Genomic DNA, 13311 nt, shown 5'->3' with positions numbered 1-13311 from the left:
CGGCGCTTTTTTTTCTTTGGGCTGATAGCTTTGAAGATATGTTCTGGTGGTGGTGAAAGATAGCAGGACTGTCTCCGTGGCACAATTGGCTAGCGCGGTCGGCTGTTAACCAAAAGGTTGGAGGTTCGAGCCCTCCCAGGAATGGTGTGTTGCTTTTTTTTTCTTTGGGCTGATAGCTTTGAAGATATGTTCTGATGGTGGTAAGAGTTGAACAGGACTGTCTCCGTGGCGCAATTGGCTAGCGCGTTCGGCCGCTAGCTGAAAGGTTGGAGTTTCGAGCCCACCCGGTGGTGGTGCGGCGTTTTTTTTTCTTTGGGCTGATAGCTTTGAAGATATGTTCTGATGGTGGTGACAGTGGAACAGGACTGTCTCCGTGGCGCGAATGGCTAGCGCGATCGTCTGTTAACCGAAAGGTTGGAGTTTCGAGCCCACCCGGTGGTGGTGCGGCGCTTTTTTTCCTTTGGGCTGATAGCTTTGAAGATATGTTCTGATGGTGGTGAGAGTATAGCACGACTGTCTCCGTGGCACAATTGGCTAGCACGGTCGGCTGTTAACCGAAAGGTTGGAGGTTCGAGCCCTCCCGGGAATGGTGTGTTGCTTTTTTTCTTTGGGCTGATAGCTTTGAAGATATGTTCTGATGGTGGTGAGAGTGGAACAGGACTGTCTCCGTGGCGCAATTGGCTAGCGCGTTCGGCCGTTAACCGAAAGGTTGGAGGTTCGAGCCCACCCGGTGGTGGTGCGGCGCCTTTTTTTTCTATGGGATGATAGCTTTGAAGATATGTTCTGATGGTGGTGAGAGTAGAACAGGACCGTCTCCGTGGCGCAATTAGCTAGCGCGATCGTCTGTTAACCGAAATGTTGGAGGTTTGAACCCATCCGGTGGTGGTGCGGCGCCTTTTTTTCTTTAGGCTGATAGCTTTGAAGATATGTTCTGATGGTGGTGAGAGCGGAGCAGGACTGTCTCCGTGGCGCAATTGGCTAGCGCGATCGGCTGCTAACCGAAAGGTTGGAGGTTCGAGCCCACCCGGTGGTGATGCGGCGCTTTTTTTCTATGGGATGTTAGCTTTGAAGATATGTTCTGGTGGTGGTGAGAGTGGAGGAGCTATGTCTCCGTGGCGCGATTGGCTAGCGCGATCAGCTGTTAACCGAAAGGTTCGAGTTTCGAGCCCACCCCGTGGTGGTGCGGCGCTTTTTTTTCTTTGGGCTGATAGCTTTGAAGATATGTTCTGATGGTGGTGAAAGATAGCAGGACTGTCTCCGTGGCACAATTGGCTAGCGCGGTCGGCTGTTAACCAAAATTTTGGAGGTTCGAGCCCTCCCAGGAATGGTGTGTTGCTTTTTTTTCTTTGGGCTGATAGCTTCGAAGATATGTTCTGATGGTGGTGAGAGTGAAGCAAGACTGTCTCCGTGGCGCAATCGGCAAGCGCGTTTGGCCGTTAACCGAAAGGTTGGAGGTTCGAGCCCACCCGGTGGTGATGCGGCGCTTTCTTTTCTATGGGATGATAGCTTTGAAGATATGTTCTGGTGGTGGTGAGAGTGGAGGACGACTGTCTCCGTGGCGCAATTGGATAGCGCGATTGGCTGTTAACCGAAAGGTTGGAGGTTCGAGCCCTCCCGGGAGTGGTGTGTTGCTTTTTTTCTTTGGACTGATAGCTTCGAAGATATGTTCTGATGATGGTGAGAGTGGAGCAGGACTGTCTCCGTGGCGAAATTGGCTAGCGCGATCGGCTGTTAATCGAAAGGTTGGAGGTTCGAGCCCACCCGGTGGTGGTGCGGCGCTTTTTTTCTTTAGGCTGATAGCTTTGAAGATATGTTCTGATGGTGTTGAGAGCGGAGCAGGACTGTCTCCGTGGCGCAATTGGCTAGCGCGATCGGCTGCTAACCGAAAGGTTGGAGGTTCGAGCCAACCCGGTGGTGATGCGGCGCTTTTTTTTCTATGGAATGTTAGCTTTGAAGATATGTTCTGGTGGTGGTGAGAGTGGAGGAGGTATGTCTCCGTGGCGCAATTGGCTAGCGCGATCGGCTGTTAACCGAAAGGTTCGAGTTTCGAGCCCACCCCGTGGTTGTGCGGCGCTCTTTTTTCTTTGGGCTGATAGCTTTGAAGATATGTTCTGACGGTGGTTAAAGATGGCAGGACTGTCTCCGTGGCACAATTGGCTAGCGCGGTCGGCTGTTAACCGAAAGGTTGGAGGTTCGAGCCCTCCCGGGAGTGGGGTGTTACTTTTTCTTCTTTGGGCTGATAGCTTCGAAGTTATGTTCTGATGGTGGTGAGAGTGAAGCAAGACTGTCTCCGTGGCGCAATTGGCAAGCGCGTTCGGCTGTAAACCGAAAGGTTGGAGGTTCGAGCCCACCCGGTGGTGATGCGGCGCTTTTTTTTCTATGGGATGATAGCTTTGAAGATATGTTCTGATGGTGGTGACAGTGGAGCAGGGCTGTCTCCGTGGCGCGATTGGCTAGCGCGATCGTCTGTTAACCGAAAGGTTGGAGGTTCGAACCCACCCGGTTGTGGTGCGGCGCTTTTTTTCTTTAAGCTGATAGCTTTGAAGATATGTTCTGATGGTGGTGAGAGTAAAGCACGACTGTCTCCGTGGCGCAATCGTCTAGCGCGATCGGCTGTTAACTGAAAGGTTGGAGTTTCGAGCGCTCCCGGGAGTGGTGTGTTCCTTTTTTCTTTGCGCTGATAGCTTTTGAGAAATGTTCTAACGGTAGTGAGATTGGAGCACGACTGTCTTCGTGGTGCAATTGGCTAGCACGTTCGGCTGTTAACCAAAAAATTGGAGGTTTGAGCCCTCCCGGGAGTGGTGTGTTGGTTTTTTCTTTGCGCTGATAGCTTTGAAGATATGTTCTGATGGTGGTGAAAGTGGAGCACGACTGTCTCCATGGCGCAATCGGCTAGCGCGATCGGCGGTTAACCGAAAGGTTGGAGTTTCGAGCCCTCCCGTGAGTGGTGTGTTGCTTTTTTCTTTGCGCTGATAGCTTTGAAGATATGTTCTGATGGTGGTGAGAGTGGAGCACGACTGTCTCCATGGCGCGATTGGCTAGCGCGATCGTCTGTTAACCGAAAGGTTGGAGTTTCGAGCCCACCCGGTGGTGGTGCGGCACTTTTGTTTTGGGGGGGCTGATAGCTTTGAAGATATGTTCTGATGGTTGTGAGAGTGGAGCAGGACTGTCTTCGTTGCGCAATTGGCTAGCGCGATCGGCTGTTTATCGAAAGGTTGGAGTTTCGAGCCCACCCGGTGGTGGTGCGGCACTTTTGTTTTGGGGGGGCTGATAGTTTTGAAGATATGTTCTGATGGTTGTGAGAGTGGAGATGGACTGTCTCCGTTGCGCAATTGGCTAGCGCGATCGGCTGTTATCCGAAAGGTTGGAGGTTCGAGCCCTCCCGGGAGTGATGTGTTGCTTTTTTTTCTTTGGGCTGATAGCTTTGAAGATACGTTCTGATGGTGGTGAGAGTGGAACAGGACTGTCTGCGTGGCGCAATTGGCTAGCGCGATCGGCTGTTAACCGAAAGGTTGGAGTTTCGAGCCCTCCCGGGAGTGGTGCGTTGCTTTTTCTTTGCGCAGATAGCTTTGAAGATATGTTCTCATGGTGGTGAGAGTGGAGCACGACTGTCTCCGTGGCGCGATTGGTTAGCGCGATCGTCTGTTAACCGAAAGTTTGGAGGTTCGAGCCCACCCGGTGGTGGTGCGGCGCTTTCTTTCTATGGCCTGATAGCTTTGAAGATATGTTCTGGTGGTGGTGAGAGTGGAGGACGACTGTCTCCGTGGCGCAATTGGCTAGCGCGATTGGCTGTTAACCGAAAGGTTGGAGGTTCGAGCCCTCCCGGGAGTGGTGTGTTGCTTTTTTTCTTTGGGCTGATAGCTTCGAAGATATGTTCTGATGGTGGTGAGAGTGGAGCAGGACTGTCTCCGTGGCGCAATCGGCTAGCGCGATCGGCTGTTAACCGAAAGGTTGGAGTTTCGAGCCCAACCGGTGGTGGTGCGGCGCTTTTTTTCCTTTGGGCTGATAGCTTTGAAGATATGTTCTGATGGTGGTGAGAGTATAGCAGTACTGTCTCCGTGGCACAATTGGCTAGCGCGGTCGGCTGTTAACCGAAAGGTTGGTGTTTCGAGCCCACCCCGTGGTGGTGCGGCGCTTTTTTTTCTTTGGGCTGATAGCTTTGAAGATATGTTCTGATGGTGATGAGAGTGGAGCAGGACTGTCTCCATTTCGCTATTGGCTAGCCCGATGGGCTAATAACCAAAAGGTTGGAGTTTCGAGCCCACCCGGTGGTGGTGCGGCGCTTTTTTTTCTTTGGGCTGATAGCTTTGAAGATATGTTCTGGTGATGGTGAGAGTGGAGCAGGACTGTTTCCGTGGCGCAATCGGCTAGCGCGATCGGCTGTTAACCGAAAGGTTGGAGTTTCGAGCCCACCCGGTGGTGGTGCGGCGCTTTTTTTCCTTTGGGCTGATAGCTTTGAAGATATGTTCTGATGGTGGTGAGAGTATAGCAGGACTGTCTCCGTGGCGCGATTGGCTAGCGCGATCGTCTGTTAACCGAAAGTTTGGAGGTTCGAGCCCACCCGGTGGTGGTGCGGCGCTTTTTTTCTATGGCCTGATAGCTTTGAAGATATGTTCTAATGGTGGTGAGAGTGGAACAGGACTGTCTCCGTGGCGAAATTGGCTTCGCGCGATCGGCTGTTTATCGAAAGGTTGGAGTTTCGAGCCCACCCGGTGGTGGTGCGGCGCTTTTGTTTTGCGCTGATAGCTTTGAAGATATGTTCTGATGGTGGTGAGAGTGGAGCACGACTGTCTCCGTGGCGCGATTGGTTAGCGCGATCGTCTGTTAACCGAAAGTTTGGAGGTTCGAGCCCACCCGGTGGTGGTGCGGCGCTTTCTTTCTATGGCCTGATAGCTTTGAAGATATGTTCTGGTGGTGGTGAGAGTGGAGGACGACTGTCTCCGTGGCGCAATTGGCAAGCGCGATTGGCTGTTAACCGAAAGGTTGGAGGTTCGAGCCCTCCCGGGAGTGGTGTGTTGCTTTTTTTCTTTGGGCTGATAGCTTCGAAGATATGTTCTGATGGTGGTGAGAGTGGAGCAGGACTGTCTCCGTGGCGCAATCGGCTAGCGCGATCGGCTGTTAACCGAAAGGTTGGAGTTTCGAGCCCACCCGGTGGTGGTGCGGCGCTTTTTTTCCTTTGGGCTGATAGCTTTGAAGATATGTTCTGATGGTGGTGAGAGTATAGCAGTACTGTTTCCGTGGCACAATTGGCTAGCGCGGTCGGCTGTTAACCGAAAGGTTGGTGTTTCGAGCCCACCCCGTGGTGATGCGGCGCTTTTTTTTCTTTAGGCTGATAGCTTTAAAGATATGTTCTGATGGTGGTGAGAGTGGAGCAGGACGGTCTCCGTGGCGCAATCGGCTAGCGCGATCGGCTGTTAATCGAAAGGTTGGAGTTTCAAGCCCTCCCGGGAGTGGTGCGTTGCTTTTTCTTTGCGCTCATAGCTTTGAAGATATGTTCTGATGGTGATGAGAGTGGAGCAGGCCTGTCTCCATGGTGCTATTGGCTAGCGCGATGGGCTAATAACCAAAAGGTTGGAGTTTCGAGCCCACCCGGTGGTGGTGCGGCGCTTTGTTTTCTTTGGGCTGATAGCTTTGAAGATATGTTCTGGTGATGGTGAGAGTGGAGCAGGACTGTTTCCGTGGCGGAATCGGCTAGCGCGATCGGCTGTTAACCGAAAGGTTGGAGTTTCGAGCCCACCCGGTGGTGGTGCGGCGCTTTTTTTCCTTTGGGCTGATAGCTTTGAAGATATGTTCTGATGGTGGTGAGAGTATAGCAGGACTGTCTCCGTGGCGCGATTGGCTAGCGCGATCGTCTGTTAACCGAAAGTTTGGAGGTTCGAGCCCACCCGGTGGTGGTGCGGCGCTTTTTTTTTCTATGGCCTGATAGCTTTGAAGATATGTTCTAATGGTGGTGAGAGTGGAACAGGACTGTCTCCGTGGCGCAATTGGCTAGCGCGATCGGCTGTTTATCGAAAGGTTGGAGTTTCGAGCCCACCCGGTGGTGGTGTGGCGCTTTTGTTTTGGGGGGGCTGATAGCTTTGAAGATATGTTCTGACGGTGATGAAAGATAGCAGGACTGTCTCCGTGGCACAATTGGCTAGCGCGGTCGGCTGTTAACCGAAAGGTTGGAGGTTCGAGCCCTCCCAGGAATGGTGTGTTGCTTTTTTTTTCTTTGGGCTGATAGCTTTGAAGATATGTTCTGATGGTGGTAAGAGTTGAACAGGACTGTCTCCGTGGCGCAATTGGCTAGCGCGTGCGGCCGCTAACCGAAAGGTTGGAGGTTCGAGCCCACCCGGTGGTGGTGCGGCGCCTTTTTTTCTATGGGCTGATAGCTTTGAAGATATGTTCTGATGGTGGTGAGAGTATAGCAGGACTGTCTCCGTGGCGAGATTGGCTAGCGCGATCGTCTGTTAACCGAAAGTTTGGAGGTTCGAGCCCACCCGGTGGTGGTGCGGCGCTTTTTTTCTATGGCCTGATAGCTTTGAAGATATGTTCTAATGGTGGTGAGAGTGGAACAGGACTGTCTCCGTGGCGCAATTGGCTAGCGCGATCGGCTGTTTATCGAAAGGTTGGAGGTTCAAACCCACCCGTTGGTGGTGCGGTGCTTTTTTTTCTTTAAGCTGATAGCTTTGAAGATATGTTCTGATGGTGGTGAGAGTGGAGCACGACTGTCTCCGTGGCGCAATAGGCTAGCGCGACCGGCAGTTAACTGAAAGGTTGGAGTTTCGAGCCCTCCCGGGAGTGGTGTGTTGCTTTTTTTTGCGCTGATAGCTTTGAAGATATGTTCTGATGGTGGTGAAAGTGGAGCACGACTGTCTCCATGGCGCAATCGGCTAGCGCGATCGGCTGTTAACCGAAAGGTTGGAGTTTCGAGCCCACCCGTGAGTGGTGCGGCGCTTTTTTTCCTTTGGGCGGATAGCTCTGAAGAAATGTTCTGACGGTGTGAGAGTAGAGCATGACTGTCTCCGTGGCGCAATTGGCTAGCGCCATCGGCTCTTAACCGAAAGGTTGGAGGTTCGAGCACTCCCGGGAGTGGTGTGTTGCTTTTGTTTCTTTGGGCTGATAGCTTCGAAGATATGTACTGATGGTGGTGAGAGTGAAGCAAGACCGTCTCCGTGGCGCAATTGGCAAGCGCGTTCGGCCGTTAACCGAAAGGTTGGAGTTTCGAGCACACCCGGTGGTGGGGCGGCGCTTTTTTTCCTTTGGGCTGATAGCTTTGAAGATATGTTCTGATGGTGGTGAGAGTATAGCAGGACTGTCTCCGTGTCGTGATTGGCTAGCGCGATCGTCTGTTAACCGAAAGTTTGGAGGTTCGAGCGCACCCAGTGGTGGTGCGGCGCTTTTTTTCTATGGCCTGATAGCTTTGAAGATATGTTCTAATGGTGGTGAGAGTGGAACAGGACTGTCTCCGTGGCGCAATTGGCTAGCGCGATCGGCTGTTTATCGAAAGGTTGGAGTTTCGAGCCCACCCGGTGGTGGTGCGGCGCTTTTGTTTTGGGGGGGGCTGATAGCTTTGAAGATATGTTCTGATGGTGGTGAGAGTGGATGAGGACTGTCTCCGTTGCGCAATTGGCTAGCGCGATCGGCTGTTAACCGAAAGGTTGGTGTTTCGAGCCCTCCCGGGAGTGGTGTGTTGCTTTTTTCTTTGCGCTGATAGCTTTGAAGATATGTTCTGATGGTGGTGAGAGCGGAGCACGACTGTCTCCGTGGCGCGATCGGCTAGCGCGATCGTCTGTTAACCGAAAGGTTGGAGGTTCGAGCCCACCTGGTGGTGGTGCGGCGCTTTTTTTCTTTAGGCTGATAGCTTTGAAGATATGTTCTGATGGTGATGAGACGGAGCAGGACTGTCTCCGTGGCGCAATTGGCTAGCGCGATCGGCTGCTAACCGTAAGGTTGGAGGTTCGAGCCCACCCGGTGGTGATGCGGCGCTTTTTTTTTCTATGGGATGTTAGCTTTGAAGATATGTTCTGGTGGTGGTGAGAGTGGAGTAGGTATGTCTCCGTGGCGCAATTGGCTAGCGCGATCGGCTGTTCACCGAAAGGTTCGAGCTTCGAGCCCACCCCGTGGTGGTGCGGCGCTTTTTTTTCTTTGGGCTGATAGCTTTGAAGATATGTTCTGACGGTGGTGAAAGATAGCAGGACTGTCTCCGTGGCACAATTGGCTAGCGCGGTCGGCTGTTAACCGAAAGATTGGAGGTTCGAGCCCTCCCAGGAATGGTGTGTTGCTTTTTTTTCTTTGGGCTGATAGCTTTGAAGATATGTTCTGATGGTGGTAAGAGTTGACCAGGACTGTCTCCGTGGCGCAATTGGCTAGCGCGTGCGGCCGCTAACCGAAAGGTTGGAGGTTCGAGCCCACCCGGTGGTGGTGCGGCGCCTTTTTTTCTATGGGCTGATAGCTTTGAAGATATGTTCTGATGGTGGTGAGAGTGGAACAGGACTGTCTCCGTGGCGCACTTAGCTAGCGCCATCGGCTGTTAATCGAAAGGTTGGAGTTTCGAGCCCACCCTGTGGTGTTTGCGGCGCTTTTTTTTCTTTGGGCTGATAGCTTTGAAGATATGTTCTGATGGTGGTGACAGTGGAGCAGGACTGTCTCCGTGGCGCGATTGGCTAGCGCGATCGTCTGTTAACCGAAAGGTTGGAGGTTCGAACCCACCATTTGGTGGTGCGGCGCTTTTTTTCTTTAAGCTGATAGCTTTGAAGATATGTTCTGATGGTGGTGAGAGTGGAGCACGACTGTCTCCGTGGCGCAATAGGCTAGCGCGACCGGCAGTTAACTGAAAGGTTGGAGTTTCGAGCCCTCCCGGGAGTGGTGTGTTGCTTTTTTTTGCGCTGATAGCTTTGAAGATATGTTCTGATGGTGGTGAAAGTGGAGCACGACTGTCTCCATGGCGCAATCGGCTAGCGCGATCGGCTGTTAACCGAAAGGTTGGAGTTTCGAGCCCTCCCGTGAGCGGTGCGGCGCTTTTTTTCCTTTGGGCGGATAGCTCTGAAGAAATGTTCTGACGGTGTGAGAGTAGAGCATGACTGTCTCCGTGGCGCAATTGGCTAGCGCCATCGGCTGTTAACCGAAAGGTTGGAGGTTCGAGTCCTCCCGGGAGTGGTGTGTTGCTTTTTTTTCTTTGGGCTGATAGCTTCGAAGATATGTACTGATGGTGGTGAGAGTGAAGCAAGACCGTCTCCGTGGCGCAATTGGCAAGCGCGTTCGGCCGTTAACCAAAAGGTTGGAGGTTCGAGCCCACCCGGTGGTGATGCGGCGCTTTTTTTTCTATGGGATGATAGCTTTGAAGATATGTTCTGATGGTGGTGACAGTGGAGCAGGACTGTCTCCGTGGCGAGATTGGCTAGCGCGATCGTCTGTTAACAGAAAGCTTGGAGGTTCGAACCCACCCGGTTGTGGTGCGGCGCTTTTTTTCTTTAAGCTGATAGCTTTAAAGATATGTTCTGATGGTGGTGAGAGTAGAGCACGACTGTCTCCGTGGCGCAATCGTCTAGCGCGATCGGCTGTTAACTGAAAGGTTGGAGTTTCGAGCCCTCCCGGGAGTGGTGTGTTGCTTTTTTCTTTGCGCTGATAGCTTTCGAGAAATGTTCTAACGGTAGTGAGATTGGAGCACGACTGTCTTCGTGGTGCAATTGGCTAGCACGTTCGGCTGTTAACCAAAAAATTGGAGGTTTGAGCCCTCCCGGGAGTGGTGTGTTGCTTAATTGTTTGCGCTGATAGCTTTGAAGATATGTTCTGATGGTGGTGAAAGTGGAGCACGACGGTCTCCATGGCCCAATCGGATAGCGCAATCGGCTGTTAACCGAAAGGTTGGACTTTCGAGCCCTCCCGTGAGTGGTGTGTTGCTTTTTTCTTTGCGCTGATAGCTTTTAAGATATGTTCTGATGGTGGTGAGAGTGGAGCACGACTGTCTCCGTGGCGCGATTGGCTAGCGCGATCGTCTGTTAACCGAAAGGTTGGAGGTTCGAGCCCACCCGGTGGTGGTGCGGCGCTTTTTTTCTATGGCCTGATAGCTTTGAAGATATGTTTTAATGGTGGTGAGAGTGGAACAAGACTGTCTCCGTGGCGCAATTGGCTAGCGCGATCGGCTGTTTATCGAAAGGTTGGAGTTTCGAGCCCACCCGGTGGTGGTGTGGCGCTTTTGTTTTGGGGGGGTTAATAGCTTTGAAGATATGTTCTGATGATGGTGAGAGTGGAGCAGGACTGTCTCCGTGGCGAAATTGGCTAGCGCGATCGGCTGTTAATCGAAAGGTTGGAGGTTCGAGCCCACCCGGTGGTGGTGCGGCGCTTTTTTTCTTTAGGCTGATAGCTTTGAAGATATGTTCTGATGGTGTTGAGAGCGGAGCAGGACTGTCTCCGTGGCGCAATTGGCTAGCGCGATCGGCTGCTAACCGAAAGGTTGGAGGTTCGAGCCAACCCGGTGGTGATGCGGCGCTTTTTTTTCTATGGAATGTTAGCTTTGAAGATATGTTCTGGTGGTGGTGAGAGTGGAGGAGGTATGTCTCCGTGGCGCAATTGGCTAGCGCGATCGGCTGTTAACCGAAAGGTTCGAGTTTCGAGCCCACCCCGTGGTTGTGCGGCGCTCTTTTTTCTTTGGGCTGATAGCTTTGAAGATATGTTCTGACGGTGGTTAAAGATGGCAGGACTGTCTCCGTGGCACAATTGGCTAGCGCGGTCGGCTGTTAACCGAAAGGTTGGAGGTTCGAGCCCTCCCGGGAGTGGGGTGTTACTTTTTCTTCTTTGGGCTGATAGCTTCGAAGTTATGTTCTGATGGTGGTGAGAGTGAAGCAAGACTGTCTCCGTGGCGCAATTGGCAAGCGCGTTCGGCTGTAAACCGAAAGGTTGGAGGTTCGAGCCCACCCGGTGGTGATGCGGCGCTTTTTTTTCTATGGGATGATAGCTTTGAAGATATGTTCTGATGGTGGTGACAGTGGAGCAGGGCTGTCTCCGTGGCGCGATTGGCTAGCGCGATCGTCTGTTAACCGAAAGGTTGGAGGTTCGAACCCACCCGGTTGTGGTGCGGCGCTTTTTTTCTTTAAGCTGATAGCTTTGAAGATATGTTCTGATGGTGGTGAGAGTAAAGCACGACTGTCTCCGTGGCGCAATCGTCTAGCGCGATCGGCTGTTAACTGAAAGGTTGGAGTTTCGAGCGCTCCCGGGAGTGGTGTGTTCCTTTTTTCTTTGCGCTGATAGCTTTTGAGAAATGTTCTAACGGTAGTGAGATTGGAGCACGACTGTCTTCGTGGTGCAATTGGCTAGCACGTTCGGCTGTTAACCAAAAAATTGGAGGTTTGAGCCCTCCCGGGAGTGGTGTGTTGGTTTTTTCTTTGCGCTGATAGCTTTGAAGATATGTTCTGATGGTGGTGAAAGTGGAGCACGACTGTCTCCATGGCGCAATCGGCTAGCGCGATCGGCGGTTAACCGAAAGGTTGGAGTTTCGAGCCCTCCCGTGAGTGGTGTGTTGCTTTTTTCTTTGCGCTGATAGCTTTGAAGATATGTTCTGATGGTGGTGAGAGTGGAGCACGACTGTCTCCATGGCGCGATTGGCTAGCGCGATCGTCTGTTAACCGAAAGGTTGGAGTTTCGAGCCCACCCGGTGGTGGTGCGGCACTTTTGTTTTGGGGGGGCTGATAGCTTTGAAGATATGTTCTGATGGTTGTGAGAGTGGAGCAGGACTGTCTTCGTTGCGCAATTGGCTAGCGCGATCGGCTGTTTATCGAAAGGTTGGAGTTTCGAGCCCACCCGGTGGTGGTGCGGCACTTTTGTTTTGGGGGGGCTGATAGTTTTGAAGATATGTTCTGATGGTTGTGAGAGTGGAGATGGACTGTCTCCGTTGCGCAATTGGCTAGCGCGATCGGCTGTTATCCGAAAGGTTGGAGGTTCGAGCCCTCCCGGGAGTGATGTGTTGCTTTTTTTTCTTTGGGCTGATAGCTTTGAAGATACGTTCTGATGGTGGTGAGAGTGGAACAGGACTGTCTGCGTGGCGCAATTGGCTAGCGCGATCGGCTGTTAACCGAAAGGTTGGAGTTTCGAGCCCTCCCGGGAGTGGTGCGTTGCTTTTTCTTTGCGCAGATAGCTTTGAAGATATGTTCTCATGGTGGTGAGAGTGGAGCACGACTGTCTCCGTGGCGCGATTGGTTAGCGCGATCGTCTGTTAACCGAAAGTTTGGAGGTTCGAGCCCACCCGGTGGTGGTGCGGCGCTTTCTTTCTATGGCCTGATAGCTTTGAAGATATGTTCTGGTGGTGGTGAGAGTGGAGGACGACTGTCTCCGTGGCGCAATTGGCTAGCGCGATTGGCTGTTAACCGAAAGGTTGGAGGTTCGAGCCCTCCCGGGAGTGGTGTGTTGCTTTTTTTCTTTGGGCTGATAGCTTCGAAGATATGTTCTGATGGTGGTGAGAGTGGAGCAGGACTGTCTCCGTGGCGCAATCGGCTAGCGCGATCGGCTGTTAACCGAAAGGTTGGAGTTTCGAGCCCAACCGGTGGTGGTGCGGCGCTTTTTTTCCTTTGGGCTGATAGCTTTGAAGATATGTTCTGATGGTGGTGAGAGTATAGCAGTACTGTCTCCGTGGCACAATTGGCTAGCGCGGTCGGCTGTTAACCGAAAGGTTGGTGTTTCGAGCCCACCCCGTGGTGGTGCGGCGCTTTTTTTTCTTTGGGCTGATAGCTTTGAAGATATGTTCTGATGGTGATGAGAGTGGAGCAGGACTGTCTCCATTTCGCTATTGGCTAGCCCGATGGGCTAATAACCAAAAGGTTGGAGTTTCGAGCCCACCCGGTGGTGGTGCGGCGCTTTTTTTTCTTTGGGCTGATAGCTTTGAAGATATGTTCTGGTGATGGTGAGAGTGGAGCAGGACTGTTTCCGTGGCGCAATCGGCTAGCGCGATCGGCTGTTAACCGAAAGGTTGGAGTTTCGAGCCCACCCGGTGGTGGTGCGGCGCTTTTTTTCCTTTGGGCTGATAGCTTTGAAGATATGTTCTGATGGTGGTGAGAGTATAGCAGGACTGTCTCCGTGGCGCGATTGGCTAGCGCGATCGTCTGTTAACCGAAAGTTTGGAGGTTCGAGCCCACCCGGTGGTGGTGCGGCGCTTTTTTTCTATGGCCTGATAGCTTTGAAGATATGTTCTAATGGTGGTGAGAGTGGAACAGGACTGTCTCCGTGGCGAAATTGGCTTCGCGCGATCGGCTGTTTATCGAAAGGTTGGAGTTTCGAGCCCACCCGGTGGTGGTGCGGCGCTTTTGTTTTGCGCTGATAGCTTTGAAGATATGTTCTGAT

The 13311-nt window shown here is 52.5% G+C and overlaps 2 non-coding genes across 2 annotated transcripts; both read left to right on the top strand.

The window, feature by feature from the left end:
• Nucleotides 1-2286: 2286 nt before the first annotated feature.
• Nucleotides 2287-2360, top strand: TRNAY-GUA (transfer RNA tyrosine (anticodon GUA)). The gene has a single exon. It is a non-coding gene; the product is annotated as a tRNA-Tyr (tRNA).
• Nucleotides 2361-10831: 8471 nt separating this feature from the next.
• On the top strand, nt 10832-10905 carry TRNAY-GUA (transfer RNA tyrosine (anticodon GUA)). The gene has a single exon. It is a non-coding gene; the product is annotated as a tRNA-Tyr (tRNA).
• Nucleotides 10906-13311: the final 2406 nt, after the last annotated feature.

This window comes from Rhipicephalus microplus, chromosome 9, assembly GCF_043290135.1.
Source record: "Rhipicephalus microplus isolate Deutch F79 chromosome 9, USDA_Rmic, whole genome shotgun sequence".
Classification (NCBI taxonomy): domain Eukaryota; kingdom Metazoa; phylum Arthropoda; class Arachnida; order Ixodida; family Ixodidae; genus Rhipicephalus; species Rhipicephalus microplus.
Note: the sequence above shows the minus strand (reverse complement) of the source record. Positions and strands in the feature narration are given on the sequence as shown.